Source organism: Euprymna scolopes, chromosome 22 (genome assembly GCF_053919585.1).
Source record: "Euprymna scolopes isolate OS-2025 chromosome 22, ASM5391958v1, whole genome shotgun sequence".
In the NCBI taxonomy this organism is placed as follows: Eukaryota; Metazoa; Mollusca; class Cephalopoda; order Sepiida; family Sepiolidae; genus Euprymna; species Euprymna scolopes.
In genome coordinates, this window is record NC_136503.1 from 105168561 (window position 1) to 105184542 (window position 15982).

Consider the following 15982-nt stretch of genomic DNA (forward strand, 5'->3'; position numbering starts at 1 on the left):
AAATATTCAATTGAATACACGTTGACTTGACTTGGTCTATAGGATTCTCATTTACCTATACGTACGTCCCCTCTTGTTTGGACTTAGAAATTTTCAATTGAATACAATCTGAGATGACTTGGTCTATAGGAATCTTATCTACCTATACCTAGGTCCCCTCTTGTTTGGACTTAGAAATTTTCAATTGAATAAACGTTGAAATTACTTGGTCTTTAGGATTAATCTTCCTATACGTACGACCCCTCTTGTTTGGACTTAGAAATTTTCAATTGAATACACGCTGAGATAACTTGATCTATAGGATTCTCATCTACCTATATCAACGTCCCCTCTTGTTTGGACTTAGAAATTTTCAATTGAATACACGCTGAGATGACTTGATCTATAGGATTCTCATTTACCTATACCTACATCCCCTCTTGTTTGGACTTAGAATGTTCAATTGAATACACGTTTACTTGACTTTGTCTATAGGATTCTCATTTACATATACCTAGGTCCCCTCTTGTTTGGACTTAGAAATTTTCAATTGAATACAATCTGAGATGACTTGGTCTATAGGATTCTCATTTTCCTATACGTACGTCCCCTCTTGTTTGGACTTAGAAATTTTCAATTGAATACAATCTGAGATTACTTGGTCTATAGGATTCTCATTTACCTATACGTACGTCCCCTCTTGTTTGGACTTAGAAATTTTCAATTGAATACACGTTGACATGACTTGGTCTAAAGGATTCTAATCTTCCTATACCTTCGTCCCCTCTTGTTTGGACTTTGAACTTTTCAATTGAATAAACGCTGAGATGACTTGGTCTAAAGGATTCTCATCTACCTATACCTACGTCCCCTCTTGTTTGGACTTAGAAATTTTCAATTGAATTCAATCTGAGATGACTTGGTCTATAGGATTCTCATTTACCTATACGTACGTCCCCTCTTGTTTGGACTTAGAAATTTTCAATTGAATACAATCTGAGATTACTTGGTCTATAGGATTCTCATTTACCTATACCTACGTCCCCTCTTGTTTGGAGTTAGAAATTTTCAATTGAATACACGTTGACATGACTTGGTCTAAAGGATTCTAATCTTCCTATACCTTCGTCCCCTCTTGTTTGGACTTTGAAATTTTCAATTGAATAAACGCTGAGATGACTTGGTCTAAAGGATTCTCATCTACCTATACCTACATCCCCTCTTGTTTGGACTTAGAAATTTTCAATTGAATACAATCTGAGATGATTTGGTCTATAGGATTCTCATTTACCTATACCTACGTCCCCTCTTGTTTAAACTTAGAAATTTTCAATTGAATACAATCTGAGATGATTTGGTCTATAGGATTCTCATTTACCTATTGAAAATTTTCAATTGAATACAATCTGAGATGACCTGGTCTATAGGATTCTCATTTACCTATACCTACGTCCCCTCTTGTTTGGACTTAGAAATTTTCAATTGAATACAATCTGAGATGACTTGGTCTATAGGATTCTCATTTACCTATACCTACGTCCCCTCTTGTTTGGAGTTAGAAATTTTCAATTGAATACACGTTGACATGACTTGGTCTAAAGGATTCTAATCTTCCTATACCTTCGTCCCCTCTTGTTTGGACTTTGAAATTTTCAATTGAATAAACGCTGAGATGACTTGGTCTAAAGGATTCTCATCTACCTATACCTACGTCCCCTCTTGTTTGGACTTAGAAATTTTCAATTGAATACAATCTGAGATGATTTGGTCTATAGGATTCTCATTTACCTATACCTACGTCCCCTCTTGTTTAAACTTAGAAATTTTCAATTGAATACAATCTGAGATGATTTGGTCTATAGGATTCTCATTTACCTATACCTACGTCCCCTCTTGTTTGGACTTAGAAATTTTCAATTGAATACAATCTGAGATGATTTGGTCTATACGATTCTCATTTACCTATACCTACGTCCCCTCTTGTTTAAACTTAGAAATTTTCAATTGAATACAATCTGAGATGCTTGGTCTATAGGATTCTCATTTACCTATGCGTACGTCCCCTCTTGTTTGGACTTAGAAATTTTCAATTGAATACAATCTGAGATGACCTGGTCTAAAGGATTTTCATTTACCTATACCTACGTCCCCTCTTGTTTGGACTTCGAAATTTTCATTTGAATTCAATCTGAGATGACTTGGTCTATAGGATTCTCATTTACCTATACCTACGTCCCCTCTTGTTTGGACTTAGAAATTTTCAATTGAATACAATCTGAGATGCTTGGTCTATAGGATTATCATCTACATATACCTACGTCCCCTCTTGTTTGGACTTAGAATGTTCAATTGAATACACGTTGACTTGACTTTGTCTATAGGATTCTCATTTACCTATACCTACGTCCCCTCTTGTTTGGACTTAGAAATTTTCAATTGAATTCAATCTGAGATGGCTTGGTCTATAGGATTCTCATTTACCTATACCTACGTCCCCTCTTGTTTGGACTTAGAAATTTTCAATTGAATTCAATCTGAGATGACTTGGTCTATAGGATTCTCATTTACCTATGCGTACGTCCCCTCTTGTTTGGACTTAGAAATTTTCAATTGAATACAATCTGAGATGACTTGGTCTATAGGAATCTCATCTACCTATACCTAGGTCCCCTCTTGTTTTGACTTAGAAATTTTCAATTGAATAAACGTTGAAATTACTTGGTCTATAGGATTAATCTTCCTATACGTACGTCCCCTCTTGTTTGGACTTAGAAATTTTCAATTGAATACACGCTGAGATGACTTGATCTATAGGATTCTCATCTACCTATATCTACGTCCCCTCTTGTTTGGACTTAGAAATTTTCAATTGAATACACGCTGAGATGACTTGATCTATAGGATTCTGATCTACCTATACCTACATCCCCTCTTGTTTGGACTTTGAAATTTTCAATTGAATTCAATCTGAGATGACCTGGTCTATAGGATTCTCATTTACCTATACCTACGTCCCCTCTTGTTTGGACTTAGAAATTTTCAATTGAATACAATCTGAGATGACTTGGTCTATAGGATTCTCATCTACCTATACCTACGTCCCCTCTTGTTTGGACTTAGAAATTTTCAATTGAATACACGTTGACATGACTTGGTCTAAAGGATTCTAATCTTCCTATACCTACGTCCCCTCTTGAGATATGCAAGCACAAAATGGATACAATACTTCAGCTATTCTTCAAAACTGATTACTTTTGGCCAAAATATTAAGAACAGCTAAATTTTAGAATTCCCTCTTCCTGCCTGCTTCCCTGGCTGTACCGATATGCAAAAAGTTTAAATGTAACATAAACAAATATCTTGTTAATCTTTCGTAGACATGGCCCCAAATAGTCAAGTCGCTGCCTGATGATATCTGTTGTTTGATTGAAACAAGTGGCTATTTGTAGCAGCGGGATGTGAGCATGTTTATATAACAATAAACAAGTATATATATATATATATATTTAAATTTTTTTTTATTTTATTTTATTATTATTTTTTTTTTTTTAGTTTGCGGGGCTAACCTTGATATCCACAATTCTGCAACACCTCCCTGAAGTGACTTAGCCCACAATACATTGCAGTCTACATTGCATTAGAGAGAACCTACTACTGTAGACTTTATAAAATTATTTTTATACAATGACTTGAATTAGTTTAAAATGCAAAAGTCAAGTATCATGGTTCACTTGTGCTTTAAGCAAAAACATTCATTTCAAATGTGCCCCTGTCATTTCAAAGAATCTACTGTTGATTTTATATGCTGCTTGTGTAGTGATAAAATTTCTCAAATACATTTATGATGTTAGGTTGTATAAGAGTGTTAACTTTGGTCAAGATTGGACTGTTTGTTCTTCATTCAGATTTTTTTCAGTTATCGACTTTCAATACTTATGAAAGGTATTCCAATATAAAAGCTAAAGCCTATCTAAGGACACTCCCAGACACAAAAAATATATTTGTGTGAAATTTGAAAAAAAATCGGCCCAACAGTTTTGGAGTCCATAAGGAACGTGCTCACACACACACACACATACAGACACACAAAGTGCCTTTTAAATATAAGTAAAGATTCTCATTTGATTAAGTTATCAGGTTGTCAATTATTGCCACCACAGCGTTTTCATTGTCTTAGGGTGTTTGCAAAACAGCAACAATATATTTTCCAAACGAATCGATTAGAGGAACGCATCGGTTTTTCAGGGGTAAATAAAAAAGGTCATGGTGTATGAAACCAGACCCCAAGTTTCAAACATGGCGGCTGGTCTGTCAATTGAGATATGGAAGCACAAAATGGATACAATACTTCAGCTATTCTTCAAAACTGATTACTTTTGGCCAAAATATTAAGAACAGCTAAATTTTAGAATTCCCTCTTGCTGCCTGCTTCCCTGGCTGTACCGATATGCAAAAAGTTTAAATGTAACATAAACAAATATCTTGTTAATCTTTCGTAGACATGGCCCCAAATAGTAGCCCCTTACGTCCAAGTGCCTGTTTTACAAATATTTTAATGGAATGTGTTCTGATGAACTTGTTTCACTTGTACCCCCGCAACGTACATATCCCCGACAAACCCGTTTAGCAATAAGATCTCACCCCTTCACTGTTGTTGTCTCTAAATGCCAGAAAGCTTTCCATTCTAATAGTTTCCTCCCTAGAACAGCTAGACTTTGGAATTCCCTTCCTGCTGCCTGCTTCCCTGGCTGTACTGTTATGCAGAAGTTTAAATGTAACATAAACCAACATCTTGTTAATCTTTCCTAGGCATTGTCCCAAATAGTAGCCCCTTACATCCAAGTGGCGATATGCTTTGCAAACATGTGTAAAAAAAAAAAAAGTGGGTTTGTTTTACTGTACACATAGATTCGAAAAAGTTGTCAAAAAAACAAATATATAACAAATAAATGTTATCAAAGGCAAGATAAGTTACTTTTCTACCAAACTGGATATAATTTTCGTGTTTTTATTCAATGTAACATGTTTATTCAGCTCGAAAAGCATACAGCGTTTACCGATGTATTGGAAAATTCAAAATGGCGCCCGACTCTCTCTTTAACACGGTAAGTTCAGGAAAAAGTGTTATAAATAATAAACTAGACAAAATACTGTTAAAAATTCGCTCAACATATGTTACCGTGACATAACTTGACATATATTCGGTTGTTTTTTAATAGTATTTTATCTAGTTTATTATTTATAATACCTTTTCCCAAACTTACCGTGTTAAAGAGAGAGTCGGGCGCCATTTTGAATTTTCCAATACATCAGTAAACAATGTACGTTTTTCAAGCTGAATAAACATGTTACATTGAATAAAAACACAAAAAATATCTCCAGTTTGGTAGAAAAGTAACTTATCTTGCCTTTGATAACATTTATTTGTTATATATTTGTTTTTTGACAACTTTTTCGAATCTATGTGTACAGTAATACAAACCCAAAAATGTACTTAAACTCACCTTCTACCAAGAGAACTTTTAAATCATGTCTCACTGCAGAAAGCGTTTTGTTTTTGCCCATCCTCCCCAAAAAAACTTTACCAGCATCTCTCACATGGTCAGGTATTCTCGCTACAACACTTTTGTCTGTTGTCTTTTCTCTACCTTATAGCAGATGGTGAACAAGTCATTCAACAGGTCCAAGCAACACGGAGGTTTAACAAGACGCTCGAGTAGCCAACGGAGTTCTTTCACCCCAGGGATGAGTACGTGCACCACGCCCGATCAAAGTAGCTTAGCTGGACAGCAAGATGGTAGCGTGCCTGAAGAATCGTTGGATTTATCGGACGGAGATGACTCGCAGCAATGTAAGTTCACACTTTGTAAATAAGTTTATTTTATTTGTGGCATATCAACCCTCTTTTGGATTCCCTGATACTGAACCCCAGTGAAATGATTTATTACTTGTTGGATTCTGCGGAAATTCCATGATGTTTTCTATGTCGCTTTTAATTGCTTAATTAGCTTTAGTCTGACAGAAGGTGTTTGACAGAGTGTGGCATTCTGGTCTTTAACACAAACTTCAGAATTATGGTAAGGTTCTTGACATTATAAGGTTTTTTCTTTCTGATCAAAGCTTGTGAGTAACTCTACATAGTGTCTCTTCATTCTCTATTCTAGGCACAACACTGTTTTTTTTTCCATACATTCCTGAACAAATTATTCAGAAGATTAATATCTATACTAACACCATTTCTGTTCATCTCCTTTGGATCAGTTGAAATATACAGCTGATCTACAAGTTGATCTGGGTTCAGTAAGGGTGCAAAATAGCTGATCTTTTTTTTTTATATTACTAGCAGGGGTGCCCGGCGTTGCCCGGCGTTGCTCGGGTGTTTGGATATAAAAAAAAAAGTGGTAGTAGGCAGGCAGACTCGAACCCGTGATGCGAAGGAGGAAAAGAAAGTGAAAGAAAAGCTTACATCTTACCGCTACGCTAAGATGTGACAGGAAGTGAAAAGCTTTTAAATTTAGCCATCTTATAATAAAAAAATTTGACTTTTTTTTTTTTTTTTTTTTTTTTACATAGGCATCACCACATTATCAAGGCCAAGAGGCCACTCAAGGATAAGGGTTAAAGAGTGTACAGTAGAAATTGGACAATATAGTAATCATTAGTAATGAAAATTTGGTAAATTTGATAACTTATATGGAACGGCTCATCAAGAGCTTATTTACGTTTGACTTGAAGACAACCATATTGTAGTCAGCCGGAAAGCAGGAAAAAGAAAAGATAATTCCACAGGCGTGCAGTTCTAAGAAAGAAGGTTTGTTCATGGAATCTACGTTTAGGTTTAGGCACAGATAAAGAGTGGGGGGAATTATTGATAGTGTTTACAGCTAGACGAGTGTTTGGCGAGGGGGGGGGGGCCATAGACCGAAGCTCAGTCGAACACTTTCCATGAAAATAACGATACATCAAAGACAAACTCGCAATATCTCCTCTGTGAGATAGAGGCTGCAAAGAAGAGAAAAGGACATCTCCTACGAGGCTACGGAGTCTATCCTGAACTCTATCAAGGCAGGACAAGTCCTTTCTAGCAGCTCCTGCCCAAATGTGGCAACAGTATTCCATCCCTGGACGTACCTGGCTCTTATATAGATAGACTTGCACAAATAATTTAAGAATCACGCAGGTGCAGAAATGAACGTTGGCTGAAGGCCAGTTATGCTTTCAGCTTTCTGCCATTATTTGTTTCCTCACGATGTTGGGGAAAACCAGCTTCCTCTGAAAAAGGAGAACTTTCAAATGAATAGCAATTGTCTGATATGAAGGGTTTCCCCCACATTTATCAAAGCGGGAAGGCCGCTGACAGCTTTGCTTCGATGAGTTTTGCTTTATTTATACGAAAAAGACGAACAAGCACACAAATGGACGGAATAGAGGGAATATTTTAAAAGTCAATCAAAATGAATGTAGAGATGACGTCCATTCACAGATATTTATTGTTTTTTTTTTTACATGGAGGTCACCACTTATCAAGGCCCGGAAGCCACTCGGGGATAAGGGTTATTGCGTGTACAGTAATCAATTGGATAGTATCCTAGTAATCGTTAGTATTGGAGATTTGATAAAGTGTCTTACTTAAGGGGGCGGTTCATCAGGAATTTGTTTATGTTGGACTTGAAGACATCCAAGTTGTAGTTAGGTGGGAAACAGGCAAACGGAAGAGAGTTCCACAGGCATGCACTTCTAAGAAAGAAGCTTTGTTCATGGAATCGGAGATATCATAATCTAGGAAGTATAAGGAAAGTTCTAAATAAATGTAAGCTTGTCGAGAAGCCCGGCAAAAAAATTTCTTCTGGACATTTCTTCTCTGCAACCCTTCTCTCACAGACATGATGTTGCTAGTCTCAGTCTTTTCTCCAAATACTATTATGTCAAATGGTCTGACTCATTTGACTCGTTGGTCTAATGCTCTCCATCAATTCGCTGTTTTTTATACATCACTAGCAGTTCTACCCGGCTTTGCTTGGGCCCTATGTACTGTTCATATCTTTATGTGCATATGTATTAATATATTAAAATGTGTGACTTATGTCCAGGTAACCTACATCTAAAATTATAAGTGTTTAGACCCAAAATTGGTCGAAGAATTTGATAGAGTCTGCAAAGGTCAATTCTTTCAACTTTGACCTCTTAGCAGCCAAATTTCGCCCATAAACTGATTAAAAAGCTTGCTGCCTGTCTGAATACTCTTTATGTAAAGTTTCAAATGTTTACACCCAAAATTTGCTGAATAGTTTGCTAGAGACCGCAAAGGTAAAATCTTTTGAACTTTGACCCCTTAGCAGCAAAATTTTCACGCAAAAACTGATTAAAAAACTTGTGCTATGTCTGAATACACTTTATGTAAAATTTCAAATGTTTAGACCAAAAATTGGCTGAGTAATTTGATAGAGACCTCAGATGGTAATTTTTTATAAAACTTTGACCCAAATTTTGACCCCTTAACATTTATTGTTTTGGGCTCAAATGAAATTAAAAAGCTTGATCTATGTCCAAGTAACCTCCACCTAAAATTTCAAGTGTTTAGACCCAAAATTGGCAGAGGAGTTTGGTAGAGTTTTCAAAGGTCAAATCATTGAACTTTGACCCCTTGACAGCCAAATTTCTGGCCTAAAACCAATTAAAAAGATTTTCTCAAATCTAAATACCCCTTATATCAAATCTCGAGTCTGTAGACTGAAAATTGATAGAGTAGTTTGGTAGGGAAATGTACACACACACACACACACACAATTGCAGTTTTATAGATATATAGATTGTAATACAGCTTCCCATTCCAGCAGCTTCTTTCCAAGAACTGCAAACTTGTGGAACCCTTTTTTTACTGGCTGTTTCCCTTCCACCTAAAGCCTTGATTTTTCAAAGACTAATGTCAATAGATATTACTGTTTTTACAATCATAATCTTTTGTCCTAGTAGCCCATTACATCAAGTGCCTTCACGCCTTGTCTGGAGTAACTTCTATAAAAACGTGACCCATCTATTACAGTTTCTCTATATCACTCTCTTTCTCTCTCACCATATTTTGTTTGACCCCCCCCCTCTTATTTTATATGGTATCTATCACTCTCTCTTCAATGATCCCCTCCCCCCTCTCTCTCTCTTTCTTTCTCTCCCTCCCCCTCTCTCTTTCTTTGAAAATAAGAATAACAAACACTTATATCCTCTGCCTATTTGTCTGTCTGTCGGTCTGTTTCTCTCTCTCTCTCTCTCTCTCTCTCTCTTTTCCCCTCCTTTCTCTCTCCCTCTCTCTCTCTCTCTGAAATAACAACCACTTATATCCTCTGACTATTTGTCTGTCTGTCGGTCTGTTTCTCTCTCTCTCTCTCTCTCTTTCCCCTCCTTTCTCTCTCCCTCTCTCTCTCTATTTCTTTCCCCTCCTTTCTCTCTCCCTCTCTCTCTCTCTCTGAAAATAAGAATAACAACCACTTATATCCTCTGCCTCTCTATATGTCTGTCGATCAGTTTCTCTCTCTCTCTCTCTCTCTCTCTCTCTCTCTCTCTATCTCTCTCTGTCTCAACAATGTAAGCTAATAAAAGAAAGAATAAAAAGACAGAAATAGTTTCTGGCACACAAGTAGTAATACTATTTAACCCATAGCTGAGAGATGAGAGATGAGCACACTTCCTGGCTGGACAGATTGTTATTGGATATGCGGCAGATGGAATATGTTTGCTACTAGTATTTCTTCTTTGTAAACTAAATGATAAAACTTAAATTGCATCAGTTTTTATCTAAAAATACTTATTCCAGCTAAGAAAATAATCATACAACTGATATATGCCCACCTTGTTCCCCATGTTTCCCTATCTCTTAGGGTCCAAAAAAGTTTCCAATCTAGTAGATCTCACATTACCAACCCAGCTCCGACCCCTGTCTCATCGCCACAATGTTGCATCCCTTTTAATAGTATCTTATTGGAATGTGCTCTGATGAACTCATTACACTTGTACCCCCTCGACATACATATCCTCGACAAACCTGTTTAGCAACAAAATCCCACCTGTTCACTGTAAAGGTTCCTAGATGCTGAAAAGTTTTCTAGGCTAATAGCTTATTCCTTTAGACTGCTAAACTTTGGATTTCCCTCCTTGTTTCCTGTTTCCCTAACTTTACTGACATGCAGAAGTTTAAATGTAATGTAAACAAACATCTTGCTATATAGTCCCCTGGAAACATGATCCCAAATAGTAGCCATTTATGTGGAAGAGTAAAAAAAAAATTATGCTGAAAATCCTTGTGAACACATGAATCAACCCACAACGCAGCCATTTTGAATTTGACAAGAATCAAAGCAGGCATAAAGATTTCCATGTGAAATTGCTTATCTCTCTGGTCATCTTAATAGAGGTAATTAAAGGGTCTTGAAATTTATGATGCAACTAACCAGCCGGTGATTGTTAAATTGACTTAATAAATTAATGACACTGTGCTTTTTCATGTTTGTTTTTACTTACAAGACATCATTGATTAAGGTCAAAAGCTGCTCGAAGATGAAGGTCAGAACAAAAATGGGGGATGCAGATCTTGGGAGCTCGCTTCAATTATTGTCAATTCTGAAGTCATCGGTATTATATTTCTTGGTGCTTGTGCACTTTTGCCACCGCGCTATTTTTAAATAGTTTTTTTGGATTAAATTCAAGTTTCACAATATTTTTTTCATATTATTTTGATTCATCGGACTACTGTTCTCATCTTGAGTGTGATTTTCCAACGTTTTTGGACTGCTTGTGAATTTCATACTCCCATGAAACTTTCTCCTTTGGAGGAAACCAGTTAAACCTGAATATGGTTAATGCTGACCGACACAATGAAACAAGTTACAAAAACAAGAGTTAATTTTTTTTTCAAAAGAAAAAGCATGGTTTCCTCAAATAAAGTTTACAGCAGAAATGACTGGTTTTAGTACACAATTAGGGATTAATGGGGATTAGTCACCATAATACCATATTTGCTTCCACTTTTTCTTGGAAACTATGGACCTTAGGTATAATAAAGTGCAGTGAACTAAGTATTATGATATCCATTTAATGCAGAGTTAGGCATTAGTATTTAATGCAAAAATGAACACAAATTTGACCATATTAAAAACCTTAAATTTAGCATAAATGGGTTATATCTTTTTGTTGTGCCTGCACAAATAATTAACAAGAACACGAAAGTAAGGGTATACAATAATATATTAGGAAGAAAAGTTATATACATATTTACATGTCTTCAGATATACTTCAGTTGGAGATATTCCGGCAGGTGGCGTGTTGCATGTCTTACTGGAGGCAGCATAAGCATCTTGCCTATTTGACGGTCGTTGCCGGACTCCCCCGGTATTGGTGATTGATACCTTTATATATCTCACTCACCCGCCTATGTTATTTAGTGGGCGTCTCCACAACACTTTTGACCTAAAACGTTTTTATTTTTCTCATTGTGCCAATCTTCAACTTAAAGTACTTGCACTTTTCGTTTATCCTACCTTTTGGGATGTAATTTTTTCTGTCTAATGTTCTTATATGAGACAAGGCCCCCAGAGACCAGCTTCCAAGATCTCCAGTCTGTCTGACCTTATTTATTTATAACATGCATCCATACAATAATGTCTAAAGATAACTTAGTTAATAAGAATACAAGAAATAGTACAAAATTGTTTACATCGCTCTTACATATCAGTCGGGTTGTGACAACAGTATATTCTCTTCATTGTTTTGACTTTTGAGCATATATCTGTCAATATCTTATATGTTTTTATATAGACTGATGTGGTTCTCAGTTGATTAACTGTGTCAGATATATACTCGAGAGTCAAAAGAATAAAAAGAATATGCTGTTGTCACAGCTCTATCTATCAGTCACAAACATCAACTTCAACAAGTTTTCATTATTCATGTCAGGACAGTGTTTCTTTTTCTCATCAAGAAACACCTAGCAAATTTAGTTAAAACTTTGCCTCGACTAAGCCAGCAGATCTCCATATGCATACTCAATTCCTTGGAGAAGAGACTTGAACTGGCTATATACGGGTAAAGAATGAGAAACAATAAAGTTGACTATTCCAACAACAATAGTCATCAGCAGCCATATTCAAAGATAACTAATACACTAATACAATGAAAATTCAAATTTTGCAGACAATATGATTTTCAAGAAAATTTATAAATCCTTTCAACCTGCCAACCATTGCTTTTTTTCATGAAGTTGCAGCTAAATTGGCTGGTAAACAGCAAAATTAAACAAAATAAATACAATAAGCAAAAGTTCAGCCAGAACTCGTCACTGTCAACTCTCTCTCTCTCTCTCTCTCTCTCAGCTTCCAGCACGTGTTCCCCCAACCACCTCTGCCAACAGGCATTTTATTAGAAAACTGACTCCATTCCATTTGCATACGTGTGCAGTGGAAGATGAGATCTCGTGAGATTCCACAAGACTACACCTTATAAATCCATGGCTGCCATCTTTAATCTCTCTCTCTCAGTTCCCATCTAAAGGTAAGTTGTATAACCACACAATACACACACACACACAAGGGCGCTTTCTTCTTTGATTATTACATTCAACTTTACAGAAGTTTTAGCATAATCTATTGTCTTAAAAATCCATATTCTTTTTGACGTTAAATTTGAACTCAACCTCAGATCAAAAGTCTCAAACTCAAATCCGACTGTTGCCCAAAATAAAGAAAGTTTTAGCATAATCTATTGTCTTAAAAATCCATATTCTTTTTGACGTTAAATTTGAACTCAACCTCAGATCAAAAGTCTCAAACTCAAATCCAACTGTTGCCCAAAATAAAGAAGACGGCTCTTTTATAGAGAGACTCAACCACATCTCATTTGCATACCCCTTCTCGTCACATCACGTGATTTTCAGTCCATAAATACCAAGGGGCGGCCATTTTTATTTTCTCTTCTTTTTTTTTTCTTTCCTAACACAAGCCACACGATGCATGAGGTAAAGTTCTTTACTTTTAACCAATTTTCTTGAAATAGTTGATGATCAAGTTTCCTTTTCTTTACATGTATAATTAACAAAAATGTTTTTCTGAAAATATAAATAAATCAGCAACCATCAATGCTGATATTTACATATAATGAAACTATATTTACATAAATCAGTGCCTAAATCAAAACGTGGATTCCATGAACAAAGCTTCTTTCTTAGAACTGCACGCCTGTGGAACTCTGTTCCGTCTGCCTGCTTCCCACCTGACTACAAGCTGGATGTCTTCAAGTCCAATGTTAACAAATTCCTGATGAACCACCTCCTTAAGTAAACACTTCATCAAATCTCCACACTAACGTACTGTACTTGCAATAACCCTTATCCCCGAGTGGCTTCCGGGCTTTGATAAGTGGTGACCACCATGAAAAAAAAAAAAATCAACTATGAAATACATGTTATAACAACATAAACAAACCATGATTTTCATTTCAAAAAGGAAAATATGTTTTAGTAAAATTGAAAAAAAGAAAAATTGGGGGGGTTAACAAAGAAACACCCAATTAGTAATTTCTCTTCATTTAAAGGGAGAATACCTGAAGCATCTGCGTCCTATTAGAAATTGCTTGGTATGCCAAGTGCGGCAGGTATGTCATAGGTTTCCGACCCCCGATCTAGATAATGAGATGAAAATTAAGGGTGGAGGTCGCACCTGCAATATTACTATGGTTGTTTTGATAATTTCAAAGTTAGGAAAGGAGAACTATTTTCATAATTATGATCACTGGTCGAGAGAGAATTGGAGAAAAACGAGAACCTGGAAATCGAGGTTGATGTATGTTCCGTCTTTTTCTCTCTATGTAAAGTTGAGCGTACAAATAGAATATCAGCATATGATTAATTGGTACATTTTAGGTCAGGATTGGTTGTTGGTTGTTTTTGTTTTACGGCATATCAACCTTTTTCAGGTTATTTAATGCCGAATCTAGTTATTTTGAGGAACGATTTTTTATGGAGTATATTTTTTTTTTTAGGTCAGATTCTATTTAACCCATAGTTGGGACCCTAACAGGTACTACCACTCCGGGTCAGAGTGGACCTGGGAGCAATGGCAATTAAAGGGTGGCTCCACACTCCCCAAGGCCCACAAGGTGTGGCTTCACCATCGGACTTAGTTTTAGGTCATATCCAGGACCTTTAGGTCAGGAAGCCAATATCTTCAGACAGCCTAATCTGGTAGCAACAAGACAACAAATTGGAAATGATGTAAGACTCTTCTGGTTTTGACTCTTTGTATTTTGCTGAACGAAAATGTATATACAAACACCTCTCACACGTTATATGAGTGACATATGTGCATTCGTTGGCAATGGCAAAGGTGGGGAGTGTAGAGTGCAGAAAATATCTCTGGCCAAAGTCAGACCACCCAAGAGATATCCTCTTTGTTTAAAAAAATAAGTGCTTCATTTAATGGGAAAGTCATGCTGGGGTCAGCTTTTGTAGGATAAAACCCCTATGAATAGAGATAGTCCTAGACAGTCTTCAGTGGATGTCTCCTTTAAGCAGCCGAACAATAATTGCCAATAAAAGGCCAGGATTGTTCAGATATAAAGAGGAAAAGAAAGAGAAAGAAGTAGGAGTTGAATTGAAAACAGTCTGATCTGGAAAACATCTCGTTTCTGCAAGTGTGCCATTCAACTTTTAGGGAGAGGACATTGTTGTTTGTTTATAGACTGAGCTTGCGGATTTTGGTTTTGTCTTTGACTGGATGAGCTAACAGACGGTTTTGGCCTGGCATAATATGTAAGAATCATGGCAATGCACAGAGTAAGTAGGTAGGGTGAACCGGGGTAATTCCACCTCCTTTACATATAATGGGAAATAACTGCTGTCAGGAATGTTGTTTCATCCCTAACTTGAGTTGTCCATTTAATAGAGTTGCTTCCCTTGAAAAGCATTTCCTTTCCAGAAGGCATGCTGGTGGGAAATTTGACTGCTTCAAGCTTGAAAACATCATCCTACTCCATCCATCAAGTAAGTAAAACCTTTCGCACTTTTTATGATGAGATCATAGAGTCAAGATGTTGATTTCTTAATCTGACACAGGTTATACGAATTTGTTATCCTTTTCTTCTTCATTTTGAAACGCTCAATCTTTCTATTTCAGGCCTAGTATAGTCAACAGGTGGGTTTTATCATTTATGCCTCTTGGTGGAAATCCACCCCCTAGCATTCTGTGGAGTCCTGAAGGATTATGCTAGTAAAAACAGTTGCCAGTTTATATGGGGAGAGTGAGAGTCTGACATCTGCTGAATTTATTCAGAGGATGGCACAACAAGAGAAAGAAAGGCAGCCTAAAAGAGCAAAACTCGGGCCAGCTAAAAAGAGGGAGAAAAAAGGAAGAGGGAAGAAATCAAGAGTGGAAATATCTGCTGATGACGGGTCCGAGCTGGAGTTCAATTGTGACACCGAAAGTGATGAAGATTGGCAGTCAAAACGGTCAGCCCGAGTTGGCAACAACGATGAAGATGAAACTTCCTCAGTAAGAAAGCAGAAAGTAAAGAGAAAGGGAAAGAAGGAACATGCTACCATCTCTGATGATGATTCACAAATCGGGGACAGTGATGAGGGCTGGTCAAACCAGTCACCCCATGGTGATGATGACAACAATGATGAACAAACTCCGTCAACCCGGTCAAGAAACCTCTTCGAAAACTTTTCAGTCAAACAATAGGATAGCCTACTTTGTGTAGGGTGTAGAGCTCTATCTATATAAAAGCCAAGTACGTCCAAGGATGGAATACTGCTGCCATATCTGGGCAGGAGCTGCTAAAAACAGCCTATCCTGCCTTGACAGAGTACAAAATAGACTTTGTGGCTTTTCTCTTCCCTGCAACCTCTCTCCCACAGAAGAGACGTTGCAATCCTATCTTTGTTTTATCGTTATTTCCATGGCAGGTGCTCGTCTGAACTCCAATCTCTGGTCCCCCCACGCCAATCTTTTACGAAAAACAC